Genomic DNA, 19,554 nt, shown 5'->3' with positions numbered 1-19,554 from the left:
GAGCCCTGTGAAAGGGTTGTTCGACTGCCAAAGGGGTTGTGACCCACAGGTTGAGAAGCGCTGCTCTAAAAGTAAAGACATTATTGATTATATCTACTTATTATTCCACTAAATATTTTTTTTTATATTTTAAGTTCAAACAATACAAAATGACAAAATATTTAAGGGAAAATTTAATGCTTATGTGATTGTATTACATAAGAAGTATTACATATCAATTAGTCAGCTTTTGCTGTTACAATAATCCTGCGTACCAAACTCCCCCAAACTCAATGACTTACATATATTTACTTTTCTTGCCAATTGGTCTGTAAATTGATTGACCTATCTCTTGGGATTGAAGTTTGGATTATCAAGACTTCGCCACATATATTCATTCTAGATCATTCTAGGTTAAAGTGATAATGGCTTCCAAGAGCGCGTTTGTTTTTGTTTTTTAATGACAGGTCAGAGGAGTAAAAGAGTAAGCTCTAAGATCTCTTGGAGCCTTAGCTTGAAATCAGTACTCTGCCATATCTGCTCTCAATCTATCCAGCAAAGCTATCTGTGTAATGTAACCCAGATCAATGGGTAAGGAATATACGTCACAATATCTTATGCACTGCAACACCACACGACAGAAGAGAATGAAAACTGGGGAACATTGACTCATTTATTGTCCATTTAAAGAAGTGTTAATAACCCCTTATAAACATGAATAAACCGAGGCTCTAGAAATTAAAGAAAAAGCCCAAAGTCCCATGGAAAATGGGAGCAAAAGTAGGAATTCAAATAAGATGCTGTTTAGACTTGATAGACCACATTTTATTTCCTAATCTCTTTTATAGCACTCGAATTGCTAGTTTAAAAAGAAAAGTTGAGATTTCACAGATGGTAGAGCTCTTTTTGCTGTAAAATGAATAAAGATATAACAACAAATGAAGGTACTCACAGTCAATAGCATCATTCACTCTGTGCGCAGTCCTAGAAAAGAAGTGTAGTTGGCCTTAGTGTGACTCTCCTTTCCATTGTTATATAACTTATCTATTGTGGCTGTAGTCACTGGACTCCGCAAGCATATGATGTTAATTAGCCATGTGTGGAGGCTTAAAATAAAGTCTTTCATTAGTCTTATAAAGTTAAATTAACTTTCTCTTTCTAGCTAAAGAGGGCAACTGTAGTAACAATGATAATAATTTTATGGAATTTTAAAATTAAACAATTTAATTTAAAACAAAAATAAGAACTAGTAGAAGGTGCATTTTGAAACTGATTTGTTTTTCATTAATGTTCTATGAATTTGGGGCTAACCCTATTATGATCAGTAGTTTATTTTGGATGACCAGTGAGAGTGAGAGGGTCACCTTGGGCTAAGGCATCCACTCAAAGTAACTTCTTTTTGTATATGAGATTATGTCGATGACTTTGGTCCTAATACTATTTTCCAAATTTGTCAGATCTTTAAAATTGCTTTGGGGTGCTTATTAACATTACCAATTACCAGTATACTTGTCAGGAGACTCTGATTCAGTAGATAAAGTAACTCTGTAAACCTGAATTTTTAACACATGCTCCTGATGATTCTCATAATCAAATAAGAAAGGAGATTAATTATACTTTAAAAAAATGACTATATTTAAGGAAAATAATATAAGTACACCTTGTTTTATTATGCTCTACTTTACTGCACATCACAGTGGTTGTGTCTTTTACAAATTAAAGGCAAGAACCTCCACCAGCAAAAAGATTATGACTCACTTTATTCAGGTGGTATGGAATTGAACCCACAATATCTCTAAGGTATGCCTGCATATCAATTACCCATAATGAGGACAGAAGCAGAGAGAATACTTCCTAACTTAATCTGAGGTTAGTATTACCCTAATACCAAAGCCAGACAAAGACATTACAAAAAAGAAAACCACCAATTATTATCTCTTATAAACATGGGTTGAAAAATCCTCAATAAAATATTAGCAAATCAAATCCAACAATGTATAAAAAGAATAATCACCACACCAAGTGGGACTTATCTTAGATATACAAGGCTATTTCAGCTTTTGAAAATCAGTTAATATTATCCAAAGTATACAAAGAACTCTTTAAACTCAACAAAAGAAAACAACCCAATTTGAAATAGGCCAAAGATCTTACTTAACAGACATCTCACCAAAATGATATAGAGCAGTGGTTCTCAACCTGAGGGTCGTGACCCCTTTGGCGGTCGAACGACCCTTTCACAGGGGTCGCCTAAGACCATCCTGCATATCAGATATTTACATGACGATTCATCATAGTAGCAACATTACAGTTATGAAGTAGCAACGAAAATAATTTTATGGTTGGGTCACAACATGAGGAACTGTATTTAAAGGGCCAGAAGGTTGAGAACCACTGAATAGAGTAACAAAAAAGCATATGAAAAGATGCTCCATATCATATGTAATCAGGGAAATGCAAATTAAAATAGCAATGAGATATCACTACACACTTATTAGAATGGCCAAAATCCAGAACACTGACAACACCAAATGTTGTTGAGAATGCAGAGCAACTGAAATTCTCATGCATTGCTGGTAGGAATACAAAATAATATAGCCATTTTAGAAGATAGTTTAGTGGTTTCTTATACAAATAAATGTACTCTTACCATATGATCCAGAAATCGTGTTCCTTGATATTTCCCCCAAAGGAGTCTACACAAAAACCTGAATATGGTTGTTTATAGCAACTTTATTCATAATTGCTCAAACTTGGAAGCAACTAAGATGTCCTTCAGTAGATGAATGGATAAAGAAATTAACAATGTATAAAAAAATAATACCCCACAAAAAGTGGGACTTATCTTAGTTATACAAGGCTATTTCAACAGCCTGGTATTGCTTAGTGGTTAGGCCATTGGCCCATGCACTGAAGGGTCTTGGGTTAGATTCTGTTCAAGGGCACTTGTGTGGGTTGCAGGTTTGATCCCAGCACCAGGTGGAGCTTGTTCAGGAGGCAGCAAATCAATGTGTCACTCTTCTCTCTCTCTCTCTCTCTCTCTCTCTCTCTCTCTCTCTCTCTCTCTTTCTCTCCCTCCCTCCCTCCTTCCCTTCCACTCTCTCTAAAAATCAATGGGCCCTACCCAGTTTGACTCACTGGATAAAGTGTTAGCCTGTATATTGAAGTGTCCCAGGTTTAATTCCGGCCAAGGGCACATGCCCGGGTTGCGGGCTTGATCCCCAGTACAGGGTGTGCAGGAGGCATCCGATCAATGATTCTCTCTCATCATTGATGTTTCTCTCTCTCTCTCTCTCTCTCTCTCTCTCTCTCTCTCTCTCTCTCCCTCCTCTCTCCCTCTCTGAAATCAATAAAAATATCTTAAAATAAATAAACAAATAAAAATAAATAAATAAATATCAATGGAAAAAAATATCCTGTGAGGATTAACACACACACACACACACACACACACACACAATAAGTGAGCCATCAAGCCATAAAAAGACATGGAGAACCCTTAAATACATACAGTGGTATCCTGGGTTAAGGATGGGAGGAGAGACGACTAGGCAGAAAACAAAGGCTCTTTAAGGCAGTGAAAATACTCATCTACACTAATAAAAGAGAAAAATGGTAATTGGCGTACGGTGATACCGTTTTCATTGGCTAATCAGGGCTATATGCAAATTAACTGCCAACTAAGATTGGCAGTTAACTGCCAACAAGATGGCGGCTAATTTGCATATGTAGGCACAATGCAGGGAGGCGAAAGGGAAAGCAGGAAGAAGCCCCCTGCCACTGACAGTGATCTGAAACCCAGGGGGGAGCTAAGAGCTGGGGGGCAGGGCAAAGGCGGCCCTGGGGCCGCCTTTGCCCTGCCCCCCAGCCATGATAGGAGAATCAAGCGTCTTTGCCGCCCTGGCCAGTGATAGCAGGAAGTAGGGGTGGAGCCAGCGATGGGAGCTGGGCACGGTCGAAGCTGGCAGTCCCGGGAGCTAGGAGTCCCTTGCCTGGGCCTAAAGCGAAGCCCACGATCGCGGTGTCCCCCGCTGCCACTGCAGGTCTCCGCTGCCTGGGCCGGACGCCTAGGCCAGAGGCATTAGGCCTGGGCAGGGGCAGAGCCTGCAACCGCGGGGAGCTGGGGGTCCCCTGCCCAGGCCTGACACCTCTGCCGGAGGCCTCAGGCCTGGTCAAGGGGCCGATCCAGTGATTGGTGATCGGAGGGTGATGAGGGTCTACTCCTCTGGCCGAGGCATCAGGCCTGGGTGGGGGGCGGAGCCGGGGGTTGGGGGGATATGATGGTCCCCTTGCCCAGGCCTGAAGCCTGGGTCAGAGGCGTCAGGCTTGGGCGGGGGGTGGAGCAAGCGATCAGAGGGAGATGGGGGTCCCTTGCCCAGGCATGATTCCTGGGCCAGAGGCCTCAGGCCTGGGCGGGGGCCAGAGCCAGTGATCGGGGGGAGATGGGGGTCCCCTGTCCAAGCCTGACACCTCTGGCGGAGGCGTCAGGCCTGGGCAAGGGGCCGATCAAGCGATCGGAGGGTGATGGGGGTCAATGCCTGAGGGCTCCCAGTATGTGAGAGGGGGCAGGCTGGGCTGAGGGACACTCTCCCCCCACCCCCACACCCAGTGCACGAATTTCGTGCACCAGGCCCCTAGTTATAATAATAAGTAGATGTCATCATACATTTTTCCAAATATATAGGCTCCACAGCACCAAGAGTGAACCATAAGGTAAACAATGGATTTGGGTAATTATGATTTGTCAATGTAGATTCATCTCGTTAAAAATGTACATTCTAGTGAGTGATGTTAATAGTATAGGAAGCTATGTATGTTTCAGAGCAGGGGGAATATGGGAAATTTCTGTACCGTCCCTTCAATTTTATTATAAACATAAAACAGCTCTTAAAAATGTTTTTTAAAAACAAAGAAAAACAAAAAACTGAAATCCAACTAGGCACAATTTGTATTAGATGGTTGATCCTCATTAGAATTTAGAAGAAAGCTGATGCTTTAAAATTGTCTCACATTATTGTTAAGCACTCCCTATTTTCCAACTTCAAAATTATAATATAAATGTATGTTGAATTGTAATTCTATATGGAGAAATTCAAGAAATTTTGAAAATTAAAAAAAAAATTGTATTATTCAATTGTTCCTTAAACTTCATTCTCTCCATTTTCCTTTTCTCTTCATTGTTTGATCCTTTGTATCTTGTCCCGGATTCTCCTACAGCATCCTTATAACTACCCTCTAAGCCACATGGATGCAAGTAACCACATTTGGTCGGTCTCTGCCCTGTGTACTGCATCCCTTCAGATTATAGCAGCTGCCTTTCTCAGAATTCTTTTTCAACAAATTGGGGTCATAAGCTTCATATACTGGTCATTAACTCAAAACTAATGGAGAAACAGGGAAACCTGATGGGATGACAAATAGTTTTATGTCTGCAAAAGGAGTATTGGAAAATACTGTAATTATGCCAAGATTATAGTGATATTAAATCTAAGGTAGGGTTCAGATTAGATTTATTTTGAAACTAACACTCTTGTGGCTATTTTGTGGACTGTGTGCCAGTTTGAAATGAGATTGTATATCTCGTATTAGCAGCAATTGCAGAGAGTGCTTAAATTTGGCTTGTTTTACAAAATGCTTATCCAAATGGTCCTTTTATGTATGCATCCAGCTATAACTTGATCACACCTTAGTATGTGTCATCATGAGCATATTTCACTGAATGGCAAATTACCCTGCATGACAGGAAGCTGAAATCTATTTCCTGTCTTGACTACTGATTGCTTGCCACTGTGGTCAAATCCTTCAACTTTTTCTGCCTTCAATTTTTGGCCTGTAACATGAATAAGCATATGTAAAACACGTTCCTTATAAAACAGCTGTCTTCAAAATTTTAAGCATAATCATTGGTGATTGTTAGTAGGCAGTTTAGAAGGAACTGGAAAAGTCAGTCTTGTCATTCCATTTTTAGCAGAAGCAACATACATTAGCAATGATTTGGTCAAGGAATAAACTTGATGGCATATCTTTTTTATTCTTCTTTTTTACAATCCAAAAGATTTTTCTTCATTCTCACTATACCATGAATTTGTAGAGAATAGAACATTATTTAAAGCTACTATAAGCATGAAAGAGATTGATAAATCCTTAAATCCCCCTTCCCATCCCCCAAAACCATAACCCAATACCCATATCATTGTGGTCATGGGTGTATCATGTGGCAAACAACAAACAAGTATCTGTCATAATAACAGTAAGTTTTGTTGTTTTCTAATTTTGAATGAAATCTGCTACTCTGCAGGTTTCATTCACTGGTTATTTGTGCATTTGTTTATATAATGCTCCATCTCCTTACTTAGGAATATGTACACAATTAAATAGAATAAAATAAAATTTAAATTAAAGAAGTAAAGAAATGAGAAAAAGTAGAAGAAAAAATAACGTAAAACCAGGAACTAAATTATTGCATAATAGACTTTTCTCTATATTTTACATTTGCTAAAAATGGGACACCAATTTGCCCCTGAGATTTCTAATAGCTACCCATTGGTCTGACTTTTGCTCCCTATAGCTACACATAATAAATCAAGTCCCTTTTCCAGAAGAAAGTCCCTCAGAGATGCAAAACCAAGGTTCTGAGTCCTCTAGGCTAAATCAAAATGAATAGTCTTACCCATTGCCCAGAAAACATTATTAATTTACTTCACCTTTGTAAGAAAATTTTGGTTTGTTCTATCACTTATATGCTAAAGGACTCTAGGGCATTTGACTGCCTAACCTCATTCCATTTAACTTTTTAAAAGTAGAACACATTTTTCATGGGATTGAGACATTTGTGGGTGAATAGTGAAATTGATAATAACAAGGTTATGTTGGTAGCAAAGTTCACCTTTAAAATTTTGTATCCTGACCTAGGCAAAGTCAGGATCCATTTTTATTTATTTTTAATCTATTTTTTATTGATTTCAGAGAGAATGGGAGAGGGAGAGAGACAGAGAAACATTAATGATGAGAGAGAATCATTAATCACTGCCTCCTGCCACATACTGGGGATTGAGTCCACTACCAAGGCATGTGCCCTGACTGGGAATCAAACTGTGACCTCCTGGTTCATAGGTCCATGCTCACCCACTGAGCTATGCTGGCTGAGCAGGAGCTGTTTTTACATTCCCTCCTAGTGATGCACAATAGCCTACACAGATGGAGAGTCATTTTACTCCTAGGACTTGAGTAGTTATTGCTCTTCTTTCCTGGTTTGACAAAACTACATTGAAATCACTCAGGCATCCTATTTGACTGTGAAGTGTGCTAAGCCTTTCTCTCCTACTACTCTGTGTATGTTCCTTCCAAAGCTTGGTATTTGGAGAAGAAGACAGTGTTAGACTAGGACTCTCCCTCACAAAAGGCACAGGAGTGTCTGAACTCTCATGCTCAAACCTCCAGTGAGCCTTACTAAGCATATGTGAGCAAAAGAAACTGTAAACTCTTTTGATCTAATGGTCAAGGGAATCAGATCCTGCCTCAGCTTTTAAAGTGTAAGAAGTTTTAGGATATATTCAAGGCCACCCACCCTCTACCACTGAAGGCAGAAACTACCAGAGTTACTGTCTCAGTGACCCCACAACATATCAGTCAGAACCACATACCATCTGGCAGCTTTAATATGTTTAAATGTCCCTCAAATTCAAGTGGCAATTATGAATCAGCCAGCTGTGATCTTCATTTATTCACAACCAAATTCTTCTCAGAGGTCATTTGATTATAGAAAGAATCAAGATGCACCAAAACCCACAGAGATCAGAAGTAAATATGCTTCCTATGGTTATGTCCAAAGTAATTAGAGTTCAAAAGTCCCAAGAGATGAAAATATTGGTATGTTACATTGTGAGGTAACAACAAGACCCCTAAGCATCTTGATATTATCATAATAGCTTTAGTATCAAAGATTTAATAATGAGGTGTCCTGGAATTTACTTTACCTCCAACCTGTCAGAAATGAGTATCTTGGAGTTATAAAATGATTTTGAAGTGAAGCAGTTTCAGTCATCTTGGCCATAGACACAGAACTCAAGTGTTGCTCTTATATGCTGTTTTTGGTCCTGACCCCCATGGCCTTTTTCAGCATCCACTCACCAGACCAATAAGGCACCAATTTTTCATAATGCCATATAAATGTAATGATTTGAGAAAGAGAGCCACCATACCTCTGACCGACCAAGAGAATATAAGGTTTTTAATATTCATCCAAGATACTTTGAAAATCCTACAAGTGCAATATACCTTCCCTGGGCCAGTGTGGTGGGTTTGATCCCCAGTCAGGCAGGGTGCGTGTGGTAGGCAGCCGATAGATGTTAATCTCTCTCTCTCTCTCTCTCTCTCTCTCTCTCTCTCTCTCTCTCTCTCTTCCTCTCTTTAAAATCAATAAATATACCTATACAAGAAAGGTGTGGTCCAAATGAAAGGCAAACTATAACACAAAAACATGAGTTTTAGTGATTGGTGAAATATATACTGAAAGAAATAAATACACTTATACTTGAAACAAAGACACATATATTTTGTGAGTCACGGGGGTTGTGACACTTCAACTGCAGAAAAAGAAATGTGATCTTTTTAAACTACTTGGGTATATAGTGAACAAAGCCTACTTTTATGATGCAAGCATGTTTTTCTTTTTTAACTTTTAGTATCAATCTAAGGGCAAATTACAAACATCTTCAAACTTGACTATGCATTGGTCATTATAAGTTTGCAGGAAGAAGTAAAGAAAGTAGGCAAAGGAATTATGTCCAGCTCTGGCCAGGCAGCTCAGTTGGTTAGAACATCATCCCACTATGCCAAGGTGGTGGTTCAACCTCTGGTCAGGGCACATATAAGAAGCAACCAATGGATGTATGAATGAAGTGGAACAACAAGTCTCTCTCTCTCTCTCTCTCTCTCTCTCTCTCTCTCTCTCTCTCTCTCTCTCATAAATACATAAATAAATAAATAAATACATAAATACATAAAATAACACAAAGTTATTTTAAAAAAGAAATTTTGTCCTCATCTTTGAGGAGGAGAACAAAATATTTTATACCATTATAGAATATAAAATAAATATTTAAATTATGTGGTTAGAAGTTGAAGGAATGAAGAACAGCAAAACATACATGTTAGCAATAAATCAGAGACAGAGATGGGTAAATGACAAAATTCACATCTCATACAGCAGGGGGTAAATTTTAAAGTAATTTCTAAGGTCAGTATATTGAGCAGTAGTTACAGTAACATAGTTAATAGCGTATAGAGGCAATCATCAGATGAACTATGTGGAGAAATTATTAAAAGTAGTTGTTGCAGGGGATTGGAGCTGCACTGGAAAAGGACAGAGTAGAGGACTATTACTTTTTCATTATAAAATTTTCTGTAGTATTTGTATTTAAATATCCATGTAACTTGATGTTTTCAGGGCTATTCTAGTGTATTTACTCTGTGCATTCAACAGAAATTCAGATAGACAACCAGCACTACAGTAGAAACTGAAGAAAGGCCCAAGAACCTCTTCTTGACAGCCATCTGAAATGCCCATAACATTTACGTAGGGGCATGGTTGGGTTTTTCCACTCAAAACTTCATAAATTTTCTGATTTTTAATAATGAAAGTTATTTTTTTAAATTTATTGTCTAAAGTTTTACATATGTCTCCTTTTTCCCTGATTGATCCCCCCCTCCCCTCAGCCATTCCCACCCCAGGGAAGCCCCCACCACCCAGTGTCTGTGTCCATTGGTTATGCTAATATGCATGCATACAAGTCCTTTGGTTGCTCTCTAACTCTCTCCCCTCCTCTGCCATTTGTCTCTAGATCTATTCTTGTTCATCAAATTATGTTGATCATTGAATCCCATATATGAGTGAGATCATGTGATATTTATCTTTCTCCGACTGGCTTGTTTCACTTAGCATAATGCTCTCCAGTTCCAACTATGCTGCTGCAAATGGTAAAAGTTCCTTATTTTTTATAGCAGCATAGTATTCCACTGTGTAGATGTACCACAGTTTTTTAATCCACTCATCTGCTGATGGGCTCTTAGCTTATTTCCAAATCTTAGCTAATGTAAATTGTGCTGCTATGAACATAGGGGTGCATATATCCTTTCTGATTGGCGTTTCTGGTTTCTTGGGATATAGTCCTTAGAAATGGGATTACTGGGTCAAATGGGACTTCCATTTTTAACCTTTTGAGGAAACTCCATACTGTTCTCCACAGTGGCTGCACCAGTTTGCATTCCCACCAGCAGTGCAAGAGGGTTCCTTTTTCTCTGCATCCTTGCCAGCATTTGTAGTTTGTTAATTTGTTGATGATAGCCATTCTGACAGGTGTGAGATCGTACTTCATTGTTGCTTTGATTTGCATGTCTCAGCTGATTAGTGACTTTGAGCATGTTTTCATATGTCTCTCGGCCTTCTGTATGTCTTCTTTCAAAAAGTATCTATTTAGGTCCTTTGCCCATTTTTTGATTGGATCATTTGTCTTCCTTTGTTAAGTTGTATGAGTTCTCTGTAAAGTTTGGAGATTAAACCCTTATCAGAGATAACATTGGCAAATATGTTCTCCCATGCAATGGGCTTTCCTGTTGTTTTGTTGATGGTTTCTTTTGCTGTGCAGAAGCTTTTTATTTTGATGTTGTCCCATTTGTTTATTTTCTCCTTAGTCTCCATTGCCTTACAGGGGTGGGCAAACTTTTTGACTTGAGGGCCACAATGGGTTCTTAAACTGGAAGGGAGGGCCGGAACAAAAGCATGGATGGAGTGTTTGTGGGAACTAATATAAATTCAAACTAAACATCATTACATAAAAGGGTACGGTCTTTTTTTTTTTTTTTTAGTTTTATTCATTTCAAATGGGCCGGATCAGGCCCGCGGGCCGTAGTTTGCCCACGCTGCCTTAGGAGCTGTGTCAGTAAATATATTGCTACAACATATGTCTGCTATTTTACTGACTATCGAGTCTTGTAGGATTTTTATGGTTTCCCATCTTACATTTAAGTCCTTTAGCCATTTTGAGTTTGTTTTTGTGTATGGTGTAAGTTGGTGATCATTTTTTTTGCATGTATCAGACCAAATTTCCCAGCACCATTTATTAAAGAGACTGTCTTGACTCCATTGTATGTTCTTGCCTCCTTTGTCAAATATTAATTGAGCATAATGGCTTGGGTCAATTTCTGGGTTCTTTGTTCTGTTCCATTGGTCTATATGTCTGTTCTTGTGCCAGTACCAAGCAGTTTTGAGAACAGTGCCTTGGTAATATAGCTTGATATCTGGTATTGTGATCCCTCCAACTTTGTTCTTCTTTCTCGGGACTGCTGTGGCTATTTGGGGTCTTTTTTTAAATTCCAGATGAATTTTTAGAGAGTTTGTTCTAGATCACTGAAGTATGCCATTGGTATTTTAGTGGGGATTGCATTGAATCTGTAGATTGCTTTGGGTAGTATGGATATTTTAATCATGTTGATTCTTCCAATCTATGAACATGGTATGTTCTTCCATTTGTTTATGTCTTCCTCTATCTCTTTTTTCAGTGTCTTGTGGTTTCCAAGTACAGGTCTTTTACCTCCTTAGTTAAGTTTATTCCTAGGTATCTTAATTTTTTTGGTGCAATGGTAAATGAGATTGTTTTTTCTTTCTTTCTCTTTCTTTCTTTCTTTCTTTCTTTCTTTCTTTCTTTCTTTCTTTCTTTCTTCTTTCTTCTTTCTCTGAGTTCATTATTGGTGTATAAAAAGGCCATAGATTTCTGGGTGTTAATTTTGTATCCTGCTACATTGCTGAATTCATTTACTAGGTCTAGAAGTTTTTTGATGGAATCTTTGGGGTTTTCTATGTACAGTATCACATCATCTGCAAATAAGGACAGTTTTACTTCTTCTTTTCCAATTTGAATGCATTTTAATTCTTCTTCTTGTCTGATCCCTACGGCTAACACTTCCAGTACTATATCGAACAGGAGTGGTGAAAGTGGGCATCCCTGTCTTGTTCCCGTTCTCAGGGGAAATGAGTTTAATTTTTGCCCATTGAGTATGATGTTGGCTGTAGGTTTGTCATATAAGGCTTTTATTATGTTGAGGTATGATCCCTCGATTCCCACTTTGCTGAGAGTGTTTGTCAAGAAAGGGTGTTGAATTTTGTCAAATGTTATTTCTGCATCAATTGATATGATTATATAATTTTTGTCTCTCAAATTGTTTATGTGATGTATCACATTTATTGATTTGTGGATACTGTACCATACTCGCACCCCTGGAATAAATCCCACTTGGTCATGGTGTATGATCTTTCTCATGCAATGTTGAATCCTATTTGATAGAATTTTTGTTGAGGATTTTAGCATCTATGTTCATCAAGGATATTTGCATGTAGTTTTCTTTTTTTGTGATGTCTTTAACTCATTTTGGAATTAGTGTAATGCTGGCTCCATAGAAAGAGCTTCAAAGTGTTGTTCTTCTTGAATTTTTTGGAATAGTCTGAGGAGGATAGGTTTTAGTTCTTCTTTGAATGCCTGGTAGAATTCCCCTATAAAGCCATCCAGAACAGGGCTTTTGTTTGCTGGAAGATTTTTGATCACTGCTTCAATTTCTTCAGTAGTTATCAGCCTACTCAGGTTTTTTTATTCTTCCTTATTGAGTTTTGGGAGCTTGTATTTTTCTAAGAATATGTCCATTTCATCTAGGCTATCCATTTTGTTGGAATAGAGTTGTTCATAGTATTTTTTTTTTCATAATCCTTTCTATTTTTGTGGGATTGGTTGTTACTTCACCTCTTTCATTTCTGATTTTGTTTATTTGGGTTCTCTCTGTTTGCTTCTTGGTGAACCTGGCTAGAGCTTCATCAATCTTGTTTATCCTTTCAAAAAATCAGCTCTTGGTTTTGTTGATCTTTTGTATCAATTTTTTTGTCTCCATGTCATTAATTTCCACTCTAAACTTTATTATTTCCTTCCTTCTGGATACTGTGGGCTATTTTTGTTGCTCTATTCCCAACTCTTTGAGTTGTAGGGTTAGATAATTTATTACCATTTTTTTTTTTTTATGTAGGCCTGTAGAGCTACGAACTTCCCTCTCAAGACTGACTTCTCTGTGTCCCATAGATTTTGGATTGTTGTGTTTTCATTGTTGCTTGTTGCCATAATGCTTTTTATTTCTTCTTTGATCTCTTTGGTAACCCAATCATTGTCTAATAGCATGCTATTTAGCCTCCAGGTTTTTGTTTTTATTTTCATTGTTTTTATTGTAGTTGATTTCTACTTTTATGCCATTGTGATCTGAGAAGATGCTTGTTATGATTTCTATCTTTTTGAATTTGAAGAGATTTCCTGTTTCCCAATATGTGATCTATCTTTGAAAATGACCCATGTGCACTTGAGAAGAATGTATATTCTGTGGCTTTGGGTGAAATATTCTGAAGATGTCAATTAATTCCATCTGATATAGTGATTCATTTAGGATTGCTGTTTCTTTGCAGATTTTTTTTTTAGAGAATTTATCCAGTGGTGTTAGTGGGGTATTAAAGTCCCCTATGATGACTGTATTGCTGTGTCTCTCCATTGATATCCTCCAGAAGGGTTTTTTTTTTATGTATTTGGGTGCTCCTGTATTGGTTCCATATATGTTTAACAGAGTTATATCTTCTTGTTGAATTGTTTCCTTTAGTATTATGAAATGGCCTTTCTTATCTCTTGTTATGGCCTTCACTTTGAGGTCTAATTTTTCAGATATAAGTATTGCTACCCCAGCTTATTTTCATTTCCATTCACCTGAAAAACCTTTTTCCATCCCTTCACCATCAGTCTGTGTGAGTCCTTTTTACTGAGGTAGGTCTCCTGTAGGCAGTCATCATGTTTTCTTATCCACTCAGCTACCCTATGTCTTTTGATTGAGGCATTTAATCCATTTACATTTAAAGTCATTATTGATAGGTACTTGTTTGTTGCCATTTTTATTCTTTATGCCTGTTCCTTCTTCCCTTCCTATTTCTTCTTTTTACAGCAGTCTCTTTAGCATTTCTTGCATTGCTGGTTAGGTGGTAATAAACTTCTTTAGTCTTTTTTTTGTCTGTGAAGCTCCTGATTTCACCTTCAACTTTGACTGATAGCCTTGCTGGGTACAGTATTCTTGGATTCAGACCCTGCTTTGGATGACTTTGTATATTTCATTCTATTTCCTTCTGGCTGATGAGTTTCTGATGAGAAATCAGTCGATAGTCTGATGGGAGATCCTTTGTAGGTAACTTTCTGTCTTTCTCTGGCATCCTTTAAGATTCTTACTTTGTTGTTGGTGTTTGCCAATTTAATTATAATGTGTCTTGGTGTTGGTCTTTTTGGGTTCATCTTGTTTGGGACTCTGTGAGCTTCTTGGACTTGTGTGAGTTTTTTCTTCTTCCCAATATCAGGGAAATTTTCTTCAAACAGGCTATTTCTTGCTCAGTTTCCTCTTCTTCTGAGACCCCTATTATGTGGATGTTGTTTCATTTTGTGTTGTCCGAAACTTCCCTTAGGCTCTCCTCCTATTTTTTAAGGGTTTTTTTGTGTGTGTGTTTTTCCAGTTGCTGCTCTGCTTGCGTATTTTTTTCCTACCTTGTCTTCTAGCTCACTGATGCAATCCTCCACTTCTTCTAGTCTACTATTGATGCTTTCTATTGTGTTCTTTATTGCAGTAATGTCACTTTTCATTTCTTCTTGATTCTTCTTCATCTCCTCTTAGTTCTTACACATATTGTTGAATTTGTCTTCCATCCTTTTCAGCATCCTTATGACCATTGCTCTGAATTCTTTCTCTGACATATTGCTTGCCTTCATTTCGTTTACTTCCTTTTCCGGTAATTCCTCTTTTTCTTTCGTATGGGGACTGTTTCTTTGTTTCCCCATGTTCACTCCTCACAGGGTGTCTGGTTTTGTAGTTCTCTCTCTCCTGCGTTGACTTTAAGGCACAAAATAGAACACAATAAGACACAACACACAGGGCACCAAACACAAATGTATTCATGATACCAATAACCCCAAACAAAGGTGACCACCAGAGAAAAGAGAATTAGAGGAGAGAAAAGAGTGCAAAAATGATATTGGTAAAAGAAAAAAGTGTAATAGAGAAAAGAAAGAGAAGGAAAAAAAGAGGGAAATATATGTATATGGGGAGAAAATTCCAAAAAACCAACAACTAATCCAAAAAAATGCAAACAACAAATACCCAAATAACAAACACCCAGCTGAATCTGAGGAGGCAGAGTTCACTCTAGGTCAGTGGTTCTCAACCTTGGCTGCACATTAGAATCACCTGGGAATCTTTTTAAAATCCTGATTTCCAGGCCTCATCCTCCAGAAATTCTGTTTCTTTGTTATGGGGTGGGGCCACAACATTAGTAACAAAGAAACAGAATTTCTGGAGGATGAGGTCTGGAAATTAGGATTTTAAAAAGATTCCCAGGTGATTCTAATGTGTAGCCAATATTGAGAACAACTGCTCTAGGTGATCTCTGACCTTTCCATCCAAGGATTGCCTCACCAGCTGTGTTTAATTCACCAATTCCAGGTGGCTGTTATTTGATTCAGCTGTTCCTTCTATCTGCTCTGTGAGAAGGCACAGGGCCTGTTAGTGTATTCGGCACCACTTTGTCTCCCCCTGGACAAACTTTTTAGGTGCCCGGGGCTGGGGAGGCTGGAGTCTCGGTGTTCATGGGTTCACAGCTGAGGTCCCTAGGTGTTGGGGTTGTAGGGTCTTGGGAGGTATCCAAGGTCTCCCGGGTTGAAGGTAAGGCTGGGCTTCTGATCACAGCTGCTCTCCCCTTCAAGATGGTGTGGTCTCTGCGGCGGAGCTGGCCACTCCTGGAAGATTTCAGCAGTAGTAGAAGCTGCTTGGCCAGGGGAGCCTGGTTCGCCAGTCCCCAACAGTCCTATGAATATAGCTGTCCTTCACTCACAAATACAGACACTCCCCGCACATCCATGCACCCTCTTTTCGCTCTCTCACTACACACTATCTTGCAGCCTGCCATCCCATCGGCCACCATCTTCCTCTTCCCCATGAGAGTTAATTTTAATCTGAACTTTTAAGAACTATCACTTTTAGTATATAACTCTGAAGATCTACATATCAATTTGTACTTCCCACCACCCACACACAGCCTCTCTTCAATGAAATGTGATTGCACTATGTTAGAAGCCTGACAAAGATTTGCATTTAAGAACATGAAGATAGAGATGATATCACCATTTCCTCATTTACTTTGGCTCTTACCTCTTTTCTTTTGCTATTAATTTATCCTAATTTTAAATTGGGGAGTTACAAAGAGTGTGTTATTCCTCTAAAATGAAATGACTCGCTGTTAGGTCACATGTTAAATGGAGAATGCAGGCCTCAAATACAAGTGATTTGACTCAAATTCAGTGTTCAATTTGTTAAGTGCAGGCTCACAATAATAATACTTCCCCTTTGTTAAGAACTAAGTATGTGTTAAGCTCTATACATGACTCATTTGTTCCTCACATTGTTATTTTTATACCCATTTTACCAGTAATTAAACTGAGGAAATGAGAAATCAATTTACCCTAGCAGCTTGGCTAACAAGTGATAAATCTAGAAGTTGAAACCAGAGATCACTTGCATAACATAGGATTAGATTAGAAAGGACCTGTGAAAACATTTAGCCTAACTATTTTATAATGGAGAAAAGCCTGGATCATAGAAGAAAATTCACGTGTCCAAAAGTACACAGCTGGTTAGTGACAGAGCCAAGACTAGAACCCACGAGTTCTGGCTTCTAGTCCAATTATCTTTCATTCACAGAAGGTCAGAAAATGTTAAACTTTCTGAGACTCTGCAGCCCATCTGGGTTTTTTGAAGTGCCAACATTGCAAGCCTCAATACCAAGTAGCTTAGGATCTGAAGATATTTAGGACCTGCACACTTTCACATTTGTCAAAGCCATAAGATTGCATGGAAAATCACTGCAGCAAATGGTGCTACAACCTTTCATATTCAATAGCACCAAGCACACACACAAAATAATTTTTCTAGTTTGGTAGGGACACCTCAAAAAAATCAGAATATTCTTTTTCAGATGGCTTCAGCTTTTAATAAACATTTATTGGAATTTACACTAATAGATGGAACAAAAAGTGAAATGTATATAGTGAAATTCATGTATAAGAAAATAAAACACAGGGTCAAAAATTCAATCCAGACCATTTCCATGAACTTCTCATTTACAATACTCTTAAACTGTTGGTTAATACTTGTGGCTTTATTTACTAAAGTATTATGTTACCACATATATAAAAAAAAATATGGTGAAGGTATCCATATTTATACATAAGAATTTGAAACATCAAAAACAACAACTAAACACAAGGAATCACAATGAATTATTCCTTCAAAAATATCTTTCAATGGGCTCTTTATTTGCAATATTAACCACTGCAGTGCAAACTTTCACTGTAGGAAAATATTTGTGAGAAGAAAGTTTGCATTTAATGTAGCAGTGACATAAAATATGATTGTGGAAAAACTCCTCGATAAAAAGTAAAAAAAAACAAACAAAAAAAGAAAGAAAGAAAGAAATGAAGAATGGAGTAGAATTATAAAAGATCCACACAATTGTCTCCCTATTCTGACAGATGGATTGGATTGGGGAGGTTTGGGGAATAACAGGGATCTGCATACAGAATACCTAAGCAAAGTATTTGCAATAAAACTATTTCCCTTTGAAAATATCTGCTAGGCTTTGGATTATGCTGCTAAGCATTTATAGCTCTCTGAAGTCCATGTATCTGCTGCAGATTGCTTGAGGGAAAGAAAAATAAAGAAACTGACAAGGTTGGATATGCCTCCCAGAAAGCAAAGCAAAGGTATTTCCAGAACTGATTCAAATGCAGCCTCATGAAACGTAAAATATCAGAAAGTGCCCACTTAAACAGTCAAGGGACTCCTAATACTTCCAAGTACACCAGTCCTTAAAATATTTTCTCTTCTTTATTACAGCATCGTGTGCTCTTATCTTGTTGTCTAATCAAAACCATTTATGAAATATCTGACTATCCAGAAGACTCCTAATAAAAGTGACTTAAATTGGCTTAGGCAGTAAATCAACTAAAGAAGCCAAGTACTGCTTCCTACTCTAGCCTCCAATATTATGAATATTGACTTTTAAGTAGTAGAATGCCTTAGGAAAAGTGTTTTTATTCTAATTGTATCCATCCAAATTAAGTAACTATTGAAAGCAGGCAATTTGAACTGTTTGGTTCACCAGTTGAATTTGGTCCACGGAAAAAAAATATTATTGTGTCTACAGTCTACAGTTCACCACTGGTTTCACCAAGTTCAATCCACATTTTTATGCTACCTACCTGGTGCTTTTAGACATTTAAGTTGGTGATTGCTGTTAAAGCAATCTGCAGACTTCCTTCTTCTAGTTCTAGATTTAAAAGCTCTTAGATAAGTGTAGTTATTAAATTAAAAATATCTTCAAACTTTAGGGAAAATAGTCAAAGAGAAAAAATCTTAAGCCGCCATGGTTATACTTCTTTTAGGTATGTTTTCCTTTCTGTCTTAATATTCCTTCTTTATGTCCAAAACTAGGGACCCAGTGCATAAATTCATGCACCTTGAAAGGATCTGTGGGTCGCAAGGCTGCAGTGGGCACAGGAGCAGATTTTGGCCCATCCTCCATGTCCCCAGGACCCCTGTCTGACAGCAGACCCACTCCTGCCACCACTGCTCCCATGCGCTGATGGCACCTGCCACACTCACACCCACTAACGGCGCGGAGCGATTGGGGCCAGTGCCAGCTGTGGGTGCTAGCAGCATCTGCTGCCCTGATCGCCCTTCAGGAGCAGGGGGAGGTGGAGAAGCCCTCAGGGATGATTGGGGCCGGCAGCCTCCACTCACACCGCTGATGGTGCCGAGCAATCAAGACTGGTGCCAGGTGCTGGCAGCAGATAAGAGCAGTGGCTCTGGTGCCGGCTGCAGGTGCAAGCAGGGCCATTATTGGCAGCTGGTCCGAGTGGCAGTTTTGGTGCTGGCAGTGAGTTCAAGTGGGGCAAGCGCCGGCAGCAGGTGCAAGTGCCCAGCAAAACTGCGGCACTCGGGAGCAAAGAATTTTCAGTAACCTCCAGAGGCTCACCCCAATGACAGCAACCAGTGCCCCGCCTTGGTCTGGCACCCCTGCTCACCTGCTCCACCATTCCGCCGCGGCCCACGGCCCGTGGCTGATGCCCGCCATGTTCCATGTGCACCCCCTGGTCGTCAGCATACATCATAGGGACTGGTTGTTCAGTTTTTCGGTTGTTCCGCCATTCGGTCTATTTGCATATTAGGGTTTTGCATATATATATATATATATATATGCAGATCCCAGTGTCCTTAATTTTGGCTTTCATAGAAAGCCTTTCTTGACTCTTAAATTTCATGTAAAACTTATCAAACCACTGTTCTAATCCCTAAGCAAGCTAAACCTCTAGTTCCAAATATCTACTTAAATTGATAAATTAATAAATAAGGTATTAGTATACTGGTGTGTTCCTCACTCACATAATTTAATAATTGTGTTCC

General features: G+C 38.6%; 1 pseudogene across 1 annotated transcript in view; it reads right to left on the bottom strand.

Moving 5' to 3' along the window:
• LOC308515370 (GPN-loop GTPase 1-like) overlaps positions 1-19,259 on the bottom strand; it is a 38,663-nt pseudogene extending 19,404 nt beyond the window's left edge. Inside the window, exon 1 of the transcript in view lies at positions 19,176-19,259. The product of the transcript in view is annotated as a GPN-loop GTPase 1-like (transcript). The remainder of the gene's footprint in view (positions 1-19,175) is intronic.
• Positions 19,260-19,554: the final 295 nt, after the last annotated feature.

The sequence above is a fragment of the Myotis nattereri genome, assembly GCF_964212035.1.
Source record: "Myotis nattereri genome assembly, chromosome: 3".
Taxonomy (NCBI): domain Eukaryota; kingdom Metazoa; phylum Chordata; class Mammalia; order Chiroptera; family Vespertilionidae; genus Myotis; species Myotis nattereri.
Note: the sequence above shows the minus strand (reverse complement) of the source record. Positions and strands in the feature narration are given on the sequence as shown.